The following is a 22,593-nucleotide window of genomic DNA, read 5'->3' as shown; positions in this document are numbered from 1 at the left end:
CATGTAAACTTTAGCAAAACCCAAAACTTGTTTATGGGTAGTAGAAGCTCTCTGGTATGACAGGGTTATAACTTGCAGTGCACAATACATCAAAATTTGGTTGAAGAATGATACTATAAAAATGATACAAAAAAATTCTGGTACAAAAGAAACAGTAATTTCAAACCCTGCCAAACCGTTTGTTCCAAATCCACATAAATAAAAATGCATAGTTAGGTCGAAAAATAATTAAAACATCAATGTAGACCAGAAAAAAAAAAAACAACAAACAACACAAACGGGACAAAACAAACCAACCATGGGGCAGGGACCTCTAGGTCTAGAAGCAGACTCTGGGGCCTTGGGAACTCAGCAATTTTTGACCAATGGGGCTAAAATGTGTTTCATGCAAGATGGGTAGCCTGGAGCCCAGGCTTGAGTCTTAGAGCCTGAGGAAGAGGTAATGCTCTCCTGCTTATGAAAGGAGGTGGGGCTACAACTTATAGCAAACTGCAGGCCCCAATGAGAGAAAGCAGAAATTCAGGTTCTTGGCCAGCAACTGAGTCTCACTGCTCTCTGCTATGGTGCCCCAACAGGATACTTCAAAATTCCTGCAGAGGACAGAGACTCCAACTAGAAGGTGTTGTCATGGAGGAGACAGGTGACAAACTATACAGCATAGTGTCTCTAGTCAGCGGTTATGTATTATGCACTCAAAAATTTGTTAAAAGGGTGGATCTTATGTTAAGTGTTCTTATAACACACACAGACACACAAACAAAGGCACACAAGGACACAAGGAAACTTTTGGAGATAATGAATATGTCCAATACCTCGACTGTGGTGATGGTTTCACAGATGTATTTATATACCTAAACTGACCAAATTTTATATATTTAATATGTGCAGTTTTTGTATATTAATCATACCTAATTAAAGCTCTTTTTTTAGAAGACTTAGAAAAGACTTTATGTATAAATGTATTTTAGACTTTTTTTATTAAGATTTTTTATTATTTATTTGAGAGAGACATAGTGAAAGAGAGAGTGAAGAGAGAGCATTAGCAGGGTGAAGGGTAGAGGGAGAAGCAGACTCCCTGCCAAGCAGGAAGCCTGATGCAGGGCTCGATCCCAGAACTCCAGGATCATGACCTGAGCCGAAGGCAGATGTTTAACTGACTGAGCCACCCAGGCACTCTAACCTTTTCATTAGAAGAGTTTTTAATAACACTTAAAAAATTTAGGGCATGACATCATAAACTTCTAATGATGTTGTTTAAGTAGGTTAAAATAAGAATATATATTATTTAATAGTTTATCTTCAATATTAAAATTAGCAAAATATGTAGCTAAGTAAGTAGTAATAAATTCAACTTTTTCAAAATCATATAAAATATTTTAATTACTCTCTATTTAATCATATTAATCTAAAAGGTTATCCTTTCAAAAGTACCTGTTATATGGTTGATGTTGTGTTAAGTTCTCTAAATAGGTTATCTAATTTAACCCAGGCAACAACTGTGTGAATTAATTCTACAACTATCCTCATTTTACAGATAAAGAAACTGGGAGTTAGAGAAATTTACATCTTGCCCAAATTCACACAGTGAACAAAGCCAACAGCCATTTTTGCCACAAAACACTTTGACTGCTTTGCCTGAGCTTTTAACTTCCCAGCTGCATCTTTACTGGCAAAAGAGCAGGTGGTGTATATCTACTGTTTCACATAATTATTAAGAAATAGTGTGTGTCGTACAACATCTATAAAAACACTCAAAACATTATATTTAATTCTACCATTTTACAAAGTCAGCTAAAAATCAAATGGTATGTAAATTGAGAAATGTATCATGCAACAATCTGGAAAAATATAAAATTTTTTGTAGGTTATTAGTATAAATAATCATAGAACATTTGGTATTGATAACATTTAGAAAGTCCTTTTAAACAAAGGCAAAAGAAAAAAAAGTAAGTGCAACATTTCATCCATAACCAGATGGCCAGGCATACCAAATCAGTAGTACGTAAATAACTGCATTGCAAGGATATGTAAAAAATGACTAGCTAGTCGACATCTACTTTATACATAGATGATCCCTGTGTAGACAAGACAAAAATATGTACTTTTTATTGTGACTAATGCAGTCCCTAGAGTTGCTACTATCATTTTGAAGTTCATTTATATAAAGGTACGAAAACAGATGTGTCAGGAACATCTGGATCCTGTGCTAAAATCAACTATGAAATATAGTGCATATGCAGTTCAAAATGCACATAAAATAAAATGGGAAAATATAGTCAACTATTAAGTTACTGAAAAGTCAGCACTATTATTCTCCATCTTGATGCATAATATTAGCAAACATTACATAGAAAATAATTTACATCCCCCAAGTCAGCCAATGTCATTATAACAACAAACAAATAATTTTGGGAAGAATACATGAGCACATTCTAATGTGGACATAGTTTGTTAGTGACAGCTATGTCTATCCTAAAAAATATTTTTTCAAAATACTTGCTTCAAAATAATATTTCTGATGTATTGCAGAGAGGTTTCTACCAAAACAGGTCATCCACAGCTAATTATATGGCTTTTGTCTTTGTGCATACATCATGATTGGCAAGCTGCCAATGGATATGTATAAATAATGAACAAAGTGATGAATTTAAAAATTCTAAGGCGCTGGACCAGATTGCTGTCTTAACGGCAGAATATTAACTTCCACACCTGGTCCCCATTCAGATAATCCTGAAGTATCTTCATCACATTTATTTACATTGTCTGCTCTCAAATATCGGCACTAGTAATATAAAAGAGGATTATAATTCTTTGAAAAAAATAAAAAAAAAAGATTAATCTGGCTGAAGAGTTATTTACCTTAATAAAGTTCTACTTTTTTAATTGCTTCTAATATTGTTCAATTTAACTTATTTCTTTAAATCATTATTTCTCAGTCCTCACTCAAGCTAACTATGTCTAGTTTATTTGCACTGGCTTATCCTGCCTTTAACTCCCTCATTTTTTAAGTTAGAAGATATGTTGCCTCTTTGGATTATTCCTAAACACAGCTCACTTAGTGGTATGCTCACAGTGAGTTTTCAGATTTCTCCTTTAATAGAGCACCTGGTTATGTCATAACTTCATTGGAGACAGAAACAACTGTACAATATTCCTCTGTAATAACCTTTTATGCACTTTTAAACAATTAATTCATTCTACAAACTTCTTTTTTCTAAGACAAATAATTCTGTCCCAATTGGTTGTGCTTTTAAGAATTCATTTAGAGACAGGTGTAGTTGCATTTTGCCAACATTAATTAATTCTAGGAATTAGCTCTTTGCCAAAAACAGTGACATTTCTTTTTTTTATTAAAAAAATAAATATGGAAGAAACTTAATTTTATAGTTTCTTGTATTAGTCAAGAAAACATCTCCCATTATTTAACCTTTCTTGTATTTTTGATCTTTTTTAATGTATATATAATAAAACTTTAGAAATATTTGACATTTATAGAATATGTGGTTTAGCTTTTGCTATAAAGTTTCACAGCAGGTTTCAAACTTTTTAAAATTTACTTTCAAATAAACTTCAAAAACTTAGGAAATCATATTCAGTTAAAGGACAACATTGTAGATATGAATCTTACACATCTCTCTTTTTAATTTTTTTTTTTAAGTTTTATTTATTTATTCATGAGACAGAGAGAGGCAGAGAGAGAAGCAGGCTCCCAAGGAGCAGGGAGCCCGATGCGGGACTCGATCCCAGGACCCTGAGATCATGACCTGAGCTGAAGGCAGACGCTTAACCGTCTGAGCCACCCAGGCGCCCTCTCTTTTTAAATTTTTAACAAGTATAACACACATATGCCATATCTTCCATCACTATAACCTTCTGTGTCCATAGTAGGAGCTCTGCATCATGTATAGTACTTCCAAATTAGGGTTAAGCTTGGCCTTAAAATCTTTCTTGTAATGTGACTAAAGCAGACTACCCATGAATTGGATTTTGTGTTTCAAACCAACTGTTATAAATCAGTTTTTTTTCGGAATCATTCAGAGAGGTTTGTCATGATACACACTGGGAATGTACATTTTGATGGAAATCCCTAATTAATTCTTTTATTATTTATTTATTTATTTATTTAGGTGGGAAATTTTAGTTTTTTATTACGTGGGTATGTAGATATATACATTTTATGCTGGTTTTATGGATTAATGATCTCCAGAAAAGACAATATCCCTGTCTTCTAAAATTAGAACCACCCATATTTTCTTCATTCACCGTGTATTGCTTGGCTTTAGCATTTGTCATTTAAATTTGGAAAAACATTTGAAAGAGTAATCAGTGTTTATTGCTTTCATTAGAACATTGTCAACTTTAAACTTTATATTTGGCTCATTTTCATCCTTTCCTTAAATTACTTTTCTTTCTTTCTTTTTTTAATTAACATATAATGTATTATTTGTTTCATGGGTACAGGTCTGTGATTCATCAGTCTTAACACAATTTTCAGCGCTCACTATGGTGAGCCACCCCATTCCTCCCACCCCACCCCTCCACTCCAGCAACTCTCAGTTTAATTTTTAAGAAGTCAGACTGGCACACATTTAAGGTCAACATTTAGAAATATCTGATCTGAAACCTTCAAATCAATGGTCCTCTCTTTTTTTTTGGTCCTTATTTGTTTATATATTTATACATTTATTTGCTTTATCATTTGTTTCTATTTGACTAAGTAACTGTATGGACTGAATGGTTGTTTACCCACAAAGTTCATATGTTGAATCCCTGAATCCCAGTGTGGCTGCATTTGGAGTGGGGATTCTAAGGAAGTAATTAAGGAGGGGCCTTGATCTGATAGGAATAGCATTCCCATAAGAAGCTTACCTGAAATCCAGCTCTCCATCTCTGTCAGCATGCTTGCACCTAAGGAAAGGCCATGTGAAAACACTGTAAGATAGCCATCGGCAAGCCAGGAAGAGATCCCTCACCAGAAACCAGTCATGCTGGCACCTTAATCTTGGACTTCCAGCCTCCAGAACTGTGAGAAAACAATTTCCTGTTGCTTACGCCACCTGTCTATGGCATTTTATTATGGCAGCCTGAGCATACTAATACAAGTAGCAAATTTGATGGTAATTTCTATTGTTCTTTGTTTTTTAAGTCATCCGATTTATAGTGAAGCATCTCCTTATTTCCAAAAGGAATACTCCCTTTTCCTTCATTTAGTAATCTAGAGGAGTGAAACATAAACAAAATAAAACACAATGAAAAAAATGGGGGCTTAGGGAGAATTTGAGAAAAAAAAATCCTCTGAAATGGGGAAGTCAATGAATCAGAGAAAAAGTCTGTACCTGTGCACAAATCAGAGCTGCAAGAAAATCCAAAAAGTCAAACACATCTGGTAACTGAAGAACAATGGGGAAGAGGGATCTCTGAGCCAGGTCTGTGGAAATGGAAATTTCCAGTTCTTGGGAAGCTTCTTTATTATTATTATTATTACTATTATTTTAAGATTTTATTTATTTATTTGACAGAGAGAGAGAGACACAGCGAGAGAGAGAACACAAGCAGGGGGAGTGGGAGAGGAGAAGCAGGCTTCCCGCTGAGCAGAGAGCCCGATGCGGGCCTCAATCCCAGGACCCTGGGATCATGACCCGAGCCGAAGGCAGATGCTCAACGACTGAGCCACCCAGGTGCCCCTATTATTATTTTTTTAACCCTCCAAATTTCATGTAAATTTTACTCTTAGCCATTTATAATCTAAAACCCTGGGAAGGGAATTCACAGAAGCAATACTCTTAGCCTTAGCCAAATGCACGTAACAAACCAGAACAGGAACAAAGAAAGAAAACTGCAATTCAGCATTCTCTCCAGGTAAGGGTTAATTTTCTTCTCTCATTCTTCAGAGTAAAATAGAGTGTAATAATAAAACACTGACTTGGAAGTCCAAAAAATGGAAGATAATGCTATTTATCCTTCAAATAGCTGTATACCACAATGCCAGTCTTTCAACGTTTTCAGACTAAACATTTCCTTATACACAAAATGAGCTTATCAGATTAATGATGGCTGAGGTCCTTTCCTGGCCCAAAACTCTATTCTTCTCTTTGTTATTGTTTTTTGTCTCTTTGTTGGTCATAGCAAAGAAAATCTAAAAATATGGTTAGCGGTTAGAGTCTTTAATATATTAAGGAGGGCTGAGTCAATCAAATGCAACATGTACTGTTTATCCTTGCCCCTTGTATATTACATGCTCTACAAAGCTGTACATTTTCCTGCTTTATCCCAGAGAAGATTTGCTTTACTAACTCATGCAGGCCTGTGCTCCTTCCTCTGCAATATGGAGATAGTTTCTGATTATGATATTTCATCAATATGCACCCAATTTAGAAGCCACATTTGTAAAAGGTATTACAGGCTATCTGAATTTAGAAAGCAATATTTTAATTATAAAGATTGCTCCATTAGAATAAAATGAAGAATAGTATACTTTCCCTTAAAGTGTCAGATTATGTCAAATTGAAGAATGCTTTCTTCTTTTTTTTTTTTATTAAAAGATTATTGTTATGAGGGAGAAAAGACAAATCTTTCTTACAAATGAATCACAGATAATTTATGAAGATACTCTCCTTTTAAGAAGGTATAACTGCGGGGCGCCTGGGTGGCTCAGTCGTTAAGCGTCTGCCTTCGGCTCAGGTCATGATCCCAGGGTCCTGGGATCGAGTCCCATATCGGGCTCCCTGCTCCGTGGGAAGCCTGCTTCTCCCTCTCCTACTCCCCCTGCTTGTGTTCCTGCTCTCACTATGTCTCTCTCTGTCAAATAAATAAATAAAATCTTTAAAAAAAAAAGAAGGTATAACTGCTCTTCCCACTCTTGAGTGTAGGTTCTGTTTAGTGACTTGCTTTGAAAGAGTAGATTATAAAAAGGGGGCAGGGGTAACTTTACTGTGGAGAAACCTGGTAAACACTGCTTCAGGCAGCTAATTGTTAACATCATTAATGATTAAGTCCTGTTGATAACATGTACTTCAGGTAATGTGATGACATGGTACTTTACTTCTGCGGAATTTCTTACAAATCATATAACCTTAGGTTAACCACAGAAAAAAAATACCAGATAAACCCTATTAGAGTGACACTGTACAGAATACCTTACCAGTATTCCTTCAAAACAGCTAAGGCCATCAAAAACAAGTAAATCATGAGAAACATCCCAGGCAAAAGAAGTCCAAGAAGACATAGCAATTAACTATGTCTGTCTGGATGGGGTCCTGGAACAGAAAAAGAACATTAGTGAAATCTGAATAAATTGTCGTTTAGCTAATAATATTGTATCAGATTTGGCTCCTGAGTTGTGACGAATGTATCATGAAGATATAAAATGCTAAAAATAAAAATGATAAGGAGTATATGGGAATTCTATACTATCTGCAACTTTTCTACAGATCTAAAACTAATCTAAAATAAAGTTTATGAAAATCATAGCTAATTAGATAAGATTTGTAATCATTTTCTTCATTCATTCACTCAAGAAATATTAAATGCTCACATTCACACATTTAAATGTGATTTTTCTCTTAAAAAATCCTCATTGCTTGTTAATATTGGTCCTGTATTCCTTATAGTAATAGTTAATTGTTTTTACCTTTAGACACGGCATGGACCATCCAGTTCACCAGTTTCCATCCAACCCATCTATCCCCTTTATTTTGTCTGCCTAGCCATTGTGAGCGTTTACATTTGTAACCCACTATCTGGTCAGAGAGACAGAATATTAAATCATAGCTGGAATATAATCATAAAAATTGTAAGAGTTACATGTCAAATGAAGAAAGAAGTAACTAATCTCTTCAAATTCTAATTTGTGCATTGTGTTGACTTATATTTCACAGATATATCGTGCTCATATATGAAGAGGAGTGTGGCAGGAAGAAATGCAGCAATAGGGCAGGATGGGCCAAGATGCAAGTATAAAAGCTTTGCCCTCATCTTAGGAAACCAGCAGAAGCAACTGATAATGTCTTAAAAACACAGTTGCCCTAGGGCAGTATTTCTTAAAGTGAAGTCCCATTGCTAGTAATATTAGTATCACTGGGATTTTTTGAGAAATACAGATTCTTGCATCCCACCCCAGGTCCAGTGACTCATAAACTCTGGAGATGAAACTCAGAAATCTGTTTTCTCTTTGGGTAATTCTGATTTTAGGCTAAAGTTTGGGAACTGCATCCCAGATGATTTGAGTTAATTATCCTGGGCAGTGTTCTTTTTTATCTAGCATTTATTTAGAATGAATTTGATAAAGAGTGTGGAAAATACTGCCTATCTAAAGATGCAAATGCTGTAGAAAGAGGTGGACCCATTATCCTACAGGTTAACTGATAGAACGAAATACGTTTACCTTTGATATAGAACAGTGGGAGATTAATAATCAAAGAACAAGAGATTATATCTACATACATAGTTGATAAGTTGATGTTCATTCTAGATTACTGTTATCAACAGCTACTTCCATAACTTTTTTTAAAACTACCTTATGAGCCCTTATATAGTAAATAGAAGTATCTGTCCATTTCTTATGTCACCTAAAGAGTGAACAGAAAAAGAATATATTCGGGCAAATTTAAATAGAAGGTTTGGAAAACATGTATTGAAATTATGTCCTGGAATTAAAATATACCTTTTAAATTTACGGATATATCACTGCCATATTTATGACAGGGTAACTGATATAGTTTCAGCCAATAAAAATGGTCATGAATTCTGACCAATGAGAATTATATAAAATTAATTCCTCCTAATGAGTACAATATCAATAATTGAAAATTTCATTAAGAAATTATGTTAGAATACAACTTAAAATTATTTTAAATTTAAATTTAATTATAGTCGTAATTTTAAAAATGGAAAATTCAGGGGCGCTTGGGTGGCTCAGTCAGTTAAGTGTCTGCCTTTGGCTCAGGTCATGATCTCAGGGTCTAGGGATTGAGTCCTGAGTCAGGCTCCCTGCTCAGCAGGAAGTCTGCTTCTCCCTCTGCCTCTGCCCCTCCCCTCTGCTCGTGTTCTCTCTCTCGAATAAATAAATAAATAAATTAATTAATTAATTAATTAATTAAAAGAATGGAAAATTCAGAATCATTTGTGTTCTTAAGAAATTCCATAATATAAGCTTTCATGGATAAAAAATATTAATTTAAATTAGGTTATCTTGATGAGTGTTAGGTTTTTCTAAAATAATTTAACATATCGGTGGTTGTGATTTATTATTTTTCTATTTTGAGATGAAAATAGATCTTTACGATATTAGCGTGAGCAATTGTAATTGGATGCTGCTGATGAGGACTCTGACAGCTTGAGAAGCAATAGTTGCAGTGGGCTTTCCAATGCTGTGTTCTTCCTGGCATTTGAAGGGAGAATTAAACCACTTTAAATTAGATTGTACACAAGACACAAGCCAAGATGCTTTGGGCAAAGCTGTGAGAAGTCAGGGAAGAGGAGACAAGTTGCTGCTAATGAGAACATGAGTGTAGTGTAATTCATTAATAAAAATTATATGACAGAATGTGGCAATATTTTTTACTTAAAGCTAAATGTATGAATTTTTATGGTTTTATTCAACTGTACAAATGCTGTTTGCTCAACATCTTATTGATGGCACCAGGTGAGCTTTTCCTATCTTGTTTTTATAATACTTTACACCCCTTAATTTAGCATCAAAATATAATTAAGTTACTAGCGTTCTTGTATTTATTCAAAGCTTTTTGTGTTTAAATCTGGATATATTTATCTTTCAATCAGAATATGCTCTTCAAAAGTAATCTGAAAAGTATTCTGTCCATGGGTGCTTACTTGGGGAATGATAATCATTTCTGTTTTCAAAATGAGAGCAGCAAAATGGTTTAAATGACCATTTAATCATTTATGGGAGACAAAAAGTATCAGACAGTATGAAACAAGATTACCAATCACTTCCTATCCCATCTCCTTAGTTTCTTCTTTGACTCTCAGTTTTTGAAGTTTTCTATCTTTGAATTTTTCTCTATTAATCTCAGTCCAATCCTAAATTTGTTTTCATCCTCCCAGTATTGATAAACAGTTACACTTTTTTTTTTTTTACATGCCCTAAGGATTGTCCTGTTACAGTGTTTAACAGCAATGGAGCTTTTTTGCATTCCTCTCTGCCTTTGAGTCATTGTGAAGGTCAAAATCTTTCTGGCTGTGGCACATGTACTCTTAATAAGGCTGTTTTTCTTTTACTTCTTCACCCTCAGGCACAGTGCATAATTCTTCATGAGTATCTTCTGTCACAAAGAAATACCAGGACTCAGAAGTACTTGAAATGAGGGGTTTGTGGCTTAGTGGATAAAACCCCTGACCCTTTTACCTCAGAGAACACGGCTTAAATTCAAACTTTCAATGTAAGTGAAATGAGATTTGTGGAGTTACTGATATTACCTGTGCAGAGTGTTCTAGAGTAAGACACAAGATATCTGTAACAAAAAAAATCTCAAGACTAAATTTACTTTCAACACTACTCATCTCCAGAGGAAACAGCTTTGGAATTTGAAATTAGGATTGCTAGGTAATCCTGAGTTATTTATTACCAACTCTGCTTTTCAAAGGGAGCCTTCGTCTCTGAGCCCTTGTTAATTTCTTCAGCCTCCCTGGAAAATATGAAATCTTTAATTAAAACCAAGACCTCCATCTACTTTATTTTATTTTATTTTATTTTTTATTGTTATGTTAATCACCATACAGTACATCATTAGTTTTTGATGTAGTGTTCCATGATTCATTATTTGTGCATAACACCCAGTGCTCCATGCAGAACGTGCCCTCCTTAATACCCATCACCAGGCTAACCCATCCCCCCACCCCCTCCCCTCTAGAGCCCTCAGTTTGTTTCTCAGAGTCCATAGTCTCTCACGGTTCGTCTCCCCCTCCGAATTCCCCCCCTTCATTCTTCCCTTCCTACTATCTTCACCTTTTTTTTTTTTTTTAACATATAATGTATTATTCGTTTCAGAGGTACAGGTCTGTGATTCATCAGTCTTACACAATTCACAGTTCTCACCATAGCACATACCCTCCCCAGTGTCTATCACCCAGCCACCCCATCCCTCCCACCCCCCACCACTCCAGCAACCCTCAGTCTACGGCCATACCACCTTGAACGCGCCCCATCTCGTCTGATCTTGGAAGCTAAGCAGGGTTGGGACTGGTTAGTACTTGGATGGGAGACCTCCATCTTTTTTAAAAAGGAAACCACCATTTCAATAACCACGTTTGTCAAATGAGGCATTCTTAGAATCCTCTCCTTTACCCAAGGTCAGGAGAAGGGGTGTATTCCTCATAGAAACTGGACAAGTGCTGACAAGTAATGTAAAAGTTTTCCGGGGAGGGAAGAGAGCCTATAAGTGATTTCTTTGGTGGTGCCTGGGTTTTCTCAACTTCATCTTAGGCCCTGTATATGTTCTGATAGAGATGAAAAATAATGATACTAGAATACAATGCATAGTGCAAACTCTTCAACACTGTGTGAGAGAATCTGCGTGTTAGCATTTGCAGATCGTGAACACAATAAAGCAAAGGTGACATTTGCATATGCAATATGTAGTGGAGCCTTGAAAGTAGGTCAGACCTCTGTTTACAGGAGAATGATACAAAGAAGCCTGAGTGATGTTGAGAGGTAGGTTAATATGGTGATGTCATGTGCTTTATTCAGACCTCTATTTACAGGAGAATGATACAAAGAAGCCTGAGTGATGTTGAGAGGTAGGTTAATATGGTGATGTCATGTGCTTTATTCAAAAACAAGTATTAAACACGTTTTTTTTTCTTTGTGACTACATTGATGCTATTATAGTGTGAAAATGAATAAAGGAAGCCTAATTCAAAATGGAGCCGGGAAGCTAGAAAAGGAAGGCTCTCACTCACACACCACTCATTGAAGCTGATTTTACATACACCAGCAGGAAGAAGCTTATTTTACATAGATTAGTAAGAAAAAGAAAGATTTGGGGCGCCTGGGTGGCTCAGATGGTTAAGCGTCTGCCTTTGGCTCAGGTCATGATCCCAGGGTCCTGGGATCGAGCCCCACATCGGGCTCCCTGCTCTTTGGGAGCCTGCTTCTCCCTCTGACTCTCTCTCTCTCTCTCTCTCTCATGAATAAATAAAAAAAAAAAAAAGAAAGAAAGAAAAAGAAAGATTTTCTCTCTGCCTAGCAACAAACCAGCAACTAAGAAACCCATCACAACTCAGTCAGGGAGAGGCCTCCATAAGCCCAAACTCTTGCTCTCCTCTGGTGAATTTTTGTTCAAAACAACCCCTCCCAAGTTTCTACTTTCTTCTATAAAAAGGATGTTCTCCTTTGTTCTTCAGACTTGCCTATGGTTTGCCATAGTTCATGTGTCTTCAACTGCCATTCTCCTGTTATTCCTGAATAAACTTATTTTTTTCTGGTTAAATAACTGGCTATTTATTTTTAAGGTTGATAATAGTAACATTATATATTGGCTACAAATGAAGTAAATAATTACTGAATAACTGGTATAAAATTTTATGTGACATATAATTGTGTAAATCTATAAAATATTTAGTCAAAAACTGGGGATTCAGTAAAGAGAGTCAATGATGAAAATGAAAAGCATTTTTAATGGAAAATGTTGCAAACAAGTATTGTTTTCATAGGTTAAAAATTTGTGTTGAAGGATGTTAAACTGATAGCATAAAGCTGACCTTGGGAGATTTTACACCATGGGAATTGGCAGAAACTTCAAATCAGCTCCTCCACCTTCTTGGAGAGTTGGAGAGCTGACCGTCAAACATTTACCAGCACGCCACTATTTTGACTCCAACATGTGTGTCAAATATTTACCTTTCTGTCATTTTCAGGGAACTACAAACTATTTAAAATGAATATACTTTTCAAAGGCTGACATATTTATTAATTGACTATTCTCTATGTGTTAGGAGTTAGTTGGACAGTTAGATAGTTAGGGCCAGGGGCCCCAACAAGAAAATATGGATTCAGGACAGCACTAAGACAAAACAACACTAACATCCTGTTTTGCAGCTTAGACAGGACCACACTAGCATTCTGCTTTGCAGCCTTTGCAGAAATGACTTCTGCAAAATGTCATAAAATAAAGCAATTAACCACAAAGCATTGGTCAATAGATCACAGGCAAGGGGCAGTTAAGACATAAGCCCCCAGAAGTCAGCAAAAAAGACCATCCACACCTTGACATTAACCTAGACAGATACATGACCAAAGCCCTGATGGCATGACTCAGCACACCCTGATTGCTTAAGATAGTTCCACAAAAGAGCTCATAAAAACCCTTAAACTTAGAAACTCCAAGGGCAACCCTCTGAGTCCCCCCTCCCTTTCAGGAGCTTTATACTATTGCTCAATAAACTTTGCTTTGCTGCTCACCAGTCTTCGTCTGGTCTATCTCTTCATTCTTCGAAGCAGCATGACCAAGACCTGAGGGCACTAAAGGCAGAGAATTCCTGCAACATATGGACTCTGAATAAGGTGGGGAGTGCAGATGTAGGATAGAAATGTATCTGTGTGTGTGAGTGTGTGAGTGTGTGTGTGTGTGTTACTGATGTGAGGGTCTGCACTGTGTGAATGGAGGTCTCAGTCTTTGGATTCCCAATGAGAAGATTTATTTTTTTTAAGATTTTATTTATTTATTCGACAGAAAGAGACACAGCGAGAGAGCGAACACACGCAGGGGGAGTGGGAAAGGGAGAAGCAGGCTTCCCGCCAAACAGGGAGCCCGATGCGGGACTCGATCCCAGGACCCTGGTGTTATGACCTGAGCCGAAGGCAAACACTTAATGACTGAGCCACCCGGGTGCCCCAAGAAGATTTATGTGGGGATCCACAATTGAATAAAGACAGCAAGAAGGAAAGTAGCAAGGACAAAGCAGTTTATTAAAGTGAAAGCACACTCTCAAGGTGGGAGAGCAGGCAGGTTCCAGGAGGTGGAATTGGCCCTAGGTTGTTTTGGGATTGGATATTTGTTGTCTCTCTGGGCTGGGAGGAGCTGTGATGTACAGTGAGGTGGTCTCTAAGGGAGGCTGCTTCCAATCATTTGGGGGACTCTTCCCACAGGTTGGAAGGCATTTTTGACCCTACAAGGTTTGTACCAAAACCAGCCTTCCTCTGTGGGTGGGGGTACCCACAATGCAAATGCATTATAATGAGTCTAGGGGTTACCCTGGGGCAGAGGTGGAAGAGAGAGTGCATGCTCCTCACCTGTGGCTCTTGACCTGTCAGCCCTGAGGTCTTGGAAGCCACAAGGTCAAGATGTTGTACCCTCACGGCTTTTAATGTATAGCTTATTTATCACTGCCCTTGCCTACAGTTCATGTCTCTGTCATCTTCCTTCAAGGACTTGGGGCTCTGCCTCAGGGTGTTCCTTCCACTGGTCCTATCTAGCTTCTAACTAACTAGATAAACTAGACGGATAGATGATAGATAGATAGTAGATGAAGATAGATAGATAGATAGATAGATAGATAGATAGATAGATAGATAGATAGATAGATAATTATAAAGAATTGGCTCACATGATTTTGGAGGGACAAGTCCCAGGATCTACACTCAAAAAGCTAGAGACAGAGAAGATGCCTGTGGTGTAATTTCAGAGCAAGTCGCAAGGTCTGAGAACCAGGAGAGCTCATGATGTTCCAGTCTGAGGGCAAGAGAAAGGCAATGTCCAAGCTCCAACACTTAGCAGAAAGAATTCCTTTCTTACTCATCCTTCTGGTTCCATTCAGGTCTTCAGTTGGTTGGGTGAGCCCCACCCATATTCAGGAGGGCGGTGGGCTTTATCAGTTACCATTTCAAATGTTAATCTCATCTAGAAACACCCTCACAAACACATCCAGAATAATCTGTGACTAAATGTCTAAGCACTGAATGGCTTTAGTCAAGTTAACACATAAAATTAACCATTGCAAGGATTTATAAATTTTGATTTGGTAATTATGAACTAATTTTCACTGTTGAAATGATAAATGGTTTTCCTTAGGTTCAAATTACTTTTTCTCAGAGATCTACATATTCTTTCCCCACACTTCAGCTTAAATCCAAGGTCAACTAAAATACTACATTAAAAAAATTACTTGGCAAATATTAATGCAGATATTTTTTCTCCTTATGTGGATATTAGTTAATATCTTAACTTCTTTAAAAATTCATTGAAAAAAACAAACAACAAAACCAAAACATGTATTTCAAATAGAGAAAAACGTGAGATTAAAAAATAGTTCCATAAATTTAGCAATGTATTGTATTATAACTAACCCCTTTTCTGGCATCCTATTGACTATATAATTGTTTTAAAATGACTTAATGTATTATAATTTTTGAGTTTTTGATTATGTGTAAGTCATTGTATCGGTTTGGACTATCGGCTACCTCACCACAGCAAATTTTTGGTTCACTCTGTTGCTGTAGATCTTCTTAGTGAATTTTTCACATGGAATAACAACTGTTTCCTCACTTAAAGCCATAGCTTGTGAGTGAACTTTGTGTCATACTTTCTCATTTATGTCTTGCATCAAGTAGATCACTGGCAACTAGAAAGCTCTTAACTGACATTTGGGGAAAAAGCAAAAAGAATGAGTATTGACATCTAAAAAATGATGATTTAGGGTTAATTCAGTAGTTACCAAATTCTTTTTAAGATAACATGGCTGCTTTATAAATTAATCTGTAGCGTATCACTGCAGAAATTAAATAATTGAGGTCTATAACATATGTATGGGGAAAAAATCAGCTAAACCATAACATTTCCTTAGTTTTTTGTTTGCTTTCTTTGTTTATTATGACACTGTGTTAAAGTTTATGTAACCTGCGAGATAGTCACAGTTTTCTGCTAAAAATGTACTTCTCGTTTATACATGGTATTAATTATATATCCTAAGTTCAAAGTATTCTAAAATATTGCATAATTATCAGAGCATACTCTGGCTTTACAGTATTCTCCATATGCTTAAGGATGTCTGGAGTTCCCTACACAAAACCATCCCACACCATAACTTTATAACAACATTCTAGCATGTATTTAGTCACTGATGAATTTAACTCTTAATATTTTTCTAATGAATGCTTTCCAATTCTGCATACCGATGCTTTTTAGGTGAGCTCTCTTGTGCTCCCTCTCTCTCTCTATCTCTCTTTGTTTGATGTTTTCTCATATGAGTAGACTGAATCCCAAGTCTTGATTCTTCCCTGAACATTTTCTTGCAGATTCCCATGTTCTCTGGATGAGTGTCAAGATGCACTACCCAGGTCCTTCTTTCAGGATGAAGGTACTCTTCTCAGCTGCTGAAAGTGTGCTTGCTGCTAATGGCTGTCCAGAACTATGAAGAATCTGAGATTTTACTCTACTTGCAAACTACCAACTTGGCCTGCCACAATGTGATGGATGCTAGTAGAAGACATAAGGCTCCTGATTCAGTACAATCACAGTAATCAGTATATCAGCACCATTTCCCAAAAAGTAACATAAAGAGTGAAAGATGATGTGTATACATGTGTTGGGTTACAGCACATAAGAGTGACCTTTCACTAAGGGAATTTGAATTTTTTATAATAGGTGGTAGCACGCTTGTGCTTGGCTCTAACTGGAGGCATTGTCTCATTACACTGAATAGTAAGCATCCCTGCTTTTCATTCTGGAGGGAGATAATAGCTCTATCTTCCAAACATGCTCATTATAGAAACATCCTTGAAAAGATAATCATGAACAAAGGGGAGTTAGTGACTCACAAAAATATGTAGAATTATTAAAAACCAACAGAATGTTGAATTGCACATGGATGAAAATAACTGTCTCAGGATCCCTGGGTGGCTCAGTCAGTTAAGCATCTGCCTTCAGCTCAGGTGATGATCTCAGGGTCCTGGGATCAAGTCCTGCATCGGGCTCCCCACTCAGCGGGGAGCCTGCTTCTTCCTCTGCTTGCTGCTCCCCCTGCTTGTGCTCTCGCTCTCGCTTTCTGACAAATAAGTAACATCTTGGGGAAAAAAAAAAAAAAAGAGCTGCCTCACCCAATTTTAGACTCCTCACTAGAGGTAGTTGAATCCAACGTGTGATTAATGTGGGAATTCAAAAATACACCTCTGATTCTCTAGTCCCAATTAGAAAAACTCTGCAGTGATTCCTGTAGGATTTCCTGAAGCCTCAATTGTTGTTCTAACTAGTTAAATTTTCCCCTCCTCCTAATCCTAATTCCATCAATCCCTTATAACTTTTCCCAGACAGCACTGTCACCGTTAACTGCTTGCATATAAATCTCCATTTCAAAGTGTGTTTCCTACCTAGGACAGTTTGCTTTGCTGCCCTTGAATTATCCCTAACCTACACACGCTCAGGCACAGCTCTTGGAATCTCACCTGGGAGAGTGGTAAGCATTCAGCTTCCATAGAACTGATGTTTGAATTTGAATTATCTCAGAAAAGAGCTTTGTTTTAAGATCAATTTTAAGTGTGAAAGATACAGAGATATCCCATATACCCTGTACCCACATGTCATAGGCTTTCTAATTATTAGCAATTAATGAACCTATATCGACACCTCTTTATCACCAAGTCAATAGATTAAATTAGGTTTCGCTCCTGGTGTTGTACATTTAGTGGGTTTGGGCAAATTTATAATGTATCCATCTTAATTGTATCATATAGAGAATTTTCATTGCTTTAAACTCCTCTGTGTTCCATCAGTTCATCTCTCCCTACCCCACCCCTGACAACCAGATATTTTCAGTGTCTCTATAACTTTGCCTTTTCCAGAATGACACATGGTTGGAATCATGTGATTTTCTCGGATTGGCTTACTTTGCTTAGTAATATGCATTTAAGAGTCCACCATGCCTTTTCATAGCTTGAACTTATTTCTTTATGGCACTGAATAAGATTCCATCATTTAGATGTACTAAAGTTTATTTATCCATTTACCTACTGAAGGACATCTTGGTTGTTTCCAAGTCCTGACATTTATAAATCAAGTTGCTATTAACATCCATATACAGCTTTTTGTGTGGACACAGGTTTTCCATCCACTCTTTAGGGTAAATACCAAGGAGCATGATTGCTGGATTATATAGAAAGAGTATATTTAGTTTTGTAAGAAACCACCACTTTCAAAGTGGCTGTGCCATTTTGTATTCCCACTAGCAATGAATATGAGAGTTCCTGTTGCTCCAAGTTCTCACCAGCATTTGGTATTGTCAGTGTTTTTGGCCATTCTAATAAGTGTGTAGTGGTGTCTCATAGCTTTAATTTGCATTTTCCTAATGACACATGATGTGGAGCATCTCCTCTTATGCTTATTTGCCATTTGTAAATCTCCTCTGGTGAGGTATTTGTTAAGGTCTTTGGCCATTTTTAATCAAGTTATTTGTTTTCCTATTGTTGAGTTTTAAGAGTTCTTTTGTCTTACAGATAATAGTTTTTATCAAGTAAGTCTCTTGCACATATTTCCTTCCAGGCAGTGGGTTGTATTTTTTATCTTCACAATATCTCTCACAGAGCAGTTCAGCTTATCAATTCTTTTTTTCATGAATCATGATCATACCTTTGATGTCATATGTAAAAAGTACCTGCAAAATTCAAGGTTATGTAGGTTTTCTCTTATGTTATTTTCTAGGAGTTTTATAGTTTTGTGTTTTACATTTATGTCTATGATTCATTTTGAGTTAATTTCTGTGAAGGAGGTAAGGTTAATAACTAGATTCATTTTTTTATGCATGCATATGGATGTTTAATTCTTCTAACACCATTTATTGAAAAAAAAAAAAAACATTTTGCTTCATTGTTTTGCCTTTGCTCCTTTGTCAAAGATCAGTTGATTCATGTGAGTCTATGCCTGGGCTCTTGAGTCTGTTCCATGACCTAATTATCTATTCTTTCACCAACTCCACACTATCTTGATTAGCTTTCTATGTCTTGAATTTGGGTAGTGTCCGTCCAACTTTGTTCTTCAATATTGTGTTAGCTATTCTGGGTCTTTTGCTGCTTCACATAAATTTAGGAATGAATTTATCAAAATCTACAAAATAACTTCCTGGGGCTTTGATTAGAATTGCATTGAATCTTCAGGTCAAGTTGGGAAGAACTGATATCCTTTTTTTTTTTAATATTTATTTATTTGAGAGAGAGAGAGAGCATAGAGGGAGAGGGAGAAGCAGACTTGCTGCTGAGTGGAGAGCCTGATGTGGGGCTTGATCTCAGGGCCCTGGGATCATTACCTGAGTTGAAGGCAGACGCTTAACCGACACAGCCACCCAGGCACCCTGAGAACTGATACCTTAATACTATTGAGTCTACCTACCCATGAACATGAAATATTTTTGATTTCTTTAAACAGATCTTGTAGTTTTTCTCACATAGATCTCATAGATGCTTTGTTCACTATACCCCTACATATTTTATTTTAGGATGTGTTAATGTAAATCATATTATGTTTTAACTTCAAATTCTACTTGTTCATTGTGGTAGATAGGAAAATGAATGACTTTTATATTTATCTTGTACCTATAACATTGCTCTAAGTTTTTGTAAGTTCCAGGAGTTTTTTGTTGATCCTTTTTGAGTCTATATATAGTCATTTGTGTCACTTGCAAATAAAAACTTATTTCTTCCTTCTCAATCATCATACCTTGTATTTTATTTTCTTGCCTTATTGAATTAGGTAGAACTTCTCGTATGATATTGAATAGGACTGGTAAAAGTGAACATCCTTGCTGTATTCCTGTTGTTAGTAAGAAAGTTCATAGTGTCTCATCATAAAGGATGATGTTAGCTGTCAGTTTTTGTAGATATTCCCAGCTGAGAAAGTTCCCTAATATGCCTTGTTTACTGAGAGTCTTTATCATAAATGGTTGTTGGAATTTGTCAAATGCTTTTTTGCCTTCCATTTATATGATCATGTGATTCTTCTTCTAGAGCCTGTTAATGTGACGGATTATATTAATTGATTTTGGAATAGTAAACCAACCTTGCATACATGGGATAAATCCCACCTGGTCATGATGTATAATTCTTTTTATACATTGTTGGATTCAATTTGCTAATATTTTTTGAGGACTTTTGTATCTATGTTTATGAGAGATATAATTGGTCTGTAGTTTTCTTTTTCCAAATTGTCTTTGGTTTTGATATTAGAGTGTTGCTGGCCTTACAGACAGTTAGGAATTGTTCCCTCTGCTTGTATTCTCTGGAAGTGATTGTGTTTTTATCTGTGAATTTTTTCCTCAATAAATCAGCAGACTTCATACAATTATATTTCATATGTTGGAGAATTACTTTGTCTTTTGCCCTTTCTATTTTAAATCATTTTTAGAAGTGACTATTGCCATGGTGACAGTGATATTTGGCAATATCAGCCAAAACATTTCTTAAGTAGAAATGTATCCAGCACTACCTGTAAAGTCATTAAAAATAGTCTCACTAGTTACTTGTTCAGACTCCTTAGATTTTCCTCTGATAATGAAACACAAGGTATGATTTCATTGAAATATGGTAGTTCCAATATTCTCTTTACCTGATAAATATGACATGCTATAAATTTGTAGAGAGTTGGAAAAGTTCTGAACTTTATTTCATTATTTTTTCCTTCTAGCTACTCTAATGAGGTAAGATCTTCACTTTTTATATGCACATCATATATTTTCTATCAGTTAAAATCAACTTAAAGCTATATATTGTGTTTTATCTTTGTATGCTTAACAAAAATTCCGTAGCAGTTTACAACGAAATGGTCTTGAGTTCAACATTTTTAGCACTTAATTATTAAATTTGTATACACACATATATACATATCTTTAAAATTTAATTAAAAAGTCACTTCGAATAATACCTTGTAATGTAAATTATTAAAAAATGTAAGGTAAATTTTAAAAAGTTAATCATCTATGCATTAGAGTGATCACATAATTATAATTAGGTGTGATTTTCCTAGAAAATGTTTTGGATTTTAAAATAACCAATATTTAAAAAAAAAAACTTTTAAATTGTTTTCCTCAGAATAATACAATATCTATTATACTTCTTTCGCTAAAAATAAAGATGTACTTATATTACAGGATCTCATGATTCATAATTCTTATTCAAAAGGAAAAAATATCTTCTTAACTAGGAAGAATAAATATTTATTTGTAAGGGAAGGAGAAGTGGTTGTAGTTTTTTAATAACTTTGCAAATGCCTTTTCATCCACATGGTCAGGTGTTTTTATCTTTTGTTCTACTAAAATAATGTGTTCAGTTAACAAATATTCACATATTTGTTAAACACATCTGATGTATATGGATAGTTTTCCTCATGTTTAACTAGCCTGGCATTCCTAATATAAATCTCATTTCATCAAAATATATTTTACTTTTGATATGTTGGTATAATTCATTTGCTAATTATATTAATCAATAATGATGGTCAATAAATATTTCTGGCTTTCTTTCTTCTGGGAATATTGTACAAATGTACTTTCCTAAACTTTTTGAAGATAGGTGTCTTAATAGAGTTTGAGAGATGGGTTTACATATAGGTATTTTATTTTGGGAACTAATTCCAGAGGATAGGAATGAAGAAACGAGGAAGAACAAAACAAGAAAGGGGGCAAGGTTAATTCAACATGAGTTATTGAGCCGTTAGATCTTTCCAGTGGACAACCGGGACTCAATCTCTCTGAAAACCCTCTGAGAAATAGGGCAGTCAAACATAGAACTGACTGCCTGGGAAGAAGGAAAAGGGGGTTATTTTCATCTCCTATATCTCTAAGATTGATCTGGGGATATTATCCTTTCACAGACATGGGTTTTTGCACATCCCAGGATGACTAAGTGAGTTCACCTACAAATGCCTTTTAATGGCTGGGTGGGCAACCTTTATGCAGAAAGAAAGATATGCACCCTGCCACTAAGCTGCAAGGCTATACATACATATACATATATTGTTGGTTACATACAGCAAAAGTCAAAGCCAAAAGGAGGGCTGAGAGGTTTTGAGATCAGGCATAAAAGATGTCACACTTTAGGTGTGGTTGAGTGAATTTCTCTAGATAATAAAATGAGTGGAGGTAAACTATGCCCCTTCCAGGTGGAAATATTAAGAGCCACTGAGCATTTTTTTTTTAAAGATTTTATTTATTTATTTGAGAGAGAGAATGAGAGAGAGTAAGCACATGAGAGGGGGGAGGGTCAGAGGGAAAAGCAGACCCCCTGCCGAGCAGGGAGCCCGATGCGGGACTCGATCCAGGGACTCCATCCAGGGACTCCAGGATCATGACCTGAGCCGAAGGCAGTCGCTTAACCAACTGAGCCACCCAGGCGCCCGCCACTGAGCATTTTTTATATCTCATTCCTTCTCTCTGTAACTAACAATAATCCCAACGATGACTTCTTTAGCTTGGATCCATGGGTGAGCCAGATTTGAAAAACCAGTTGTCCATTGATGACAATGCAGATTAAGTGAAAAATAAACTTTTGTTTTTTTAAAGTATTGAAATTGGAGATTTTTTTTTTTCAACTCTGAGATAGTTTATTGTAGAAACATGGTCCTACTGTATTTTTCAATGCAATCATTTCCTAACTCT

At 36.0% G+C, this 22,593-nt stretch overlaps 1 long non-coding RNA gene across 1 annotated transcript in view; it reads left to right on the top strand.

Moving 5' to 3' along the window:
* The window catches only part of LOC118017416, a 66,927-nt gene extending 50,540 nt beyond the window's left edge, over nt 1–16,387 (top strand). The window contains exon 2 of the long non-coding RNA XR_004681144.1: nt 16,253–16,387. This is a non-coding gene — a long non-coding RNA (uncharacterized LOC118017416). The remainder of the gene's footprint in view (nt 1–16,252) is intronic.
* Nucleotides 16,388–22,593: the final 6,206 nt, after the last annotated feature.

This window comes from Mirounga leonina, unplaced genomic scaffold (genome assembly GCF_011800145.1).
Source record: "Mirounga leonina isolate KUSES-001 unplaced genomic scaffold, KU_Mleo_1.0 Mir_169, whole genome shotgun sequence".
Classification (NCBI taxonomy): Eukaryota; Metazoa; Chordata; class Mammalia; order Carnivora; family Phocidae; genus Mirounga; species Mirounga leonina.
Note: the sequence above shows the minus strand (reverse complement) of the source record. Positions and strands in the feature narration are given on the sequence as shown.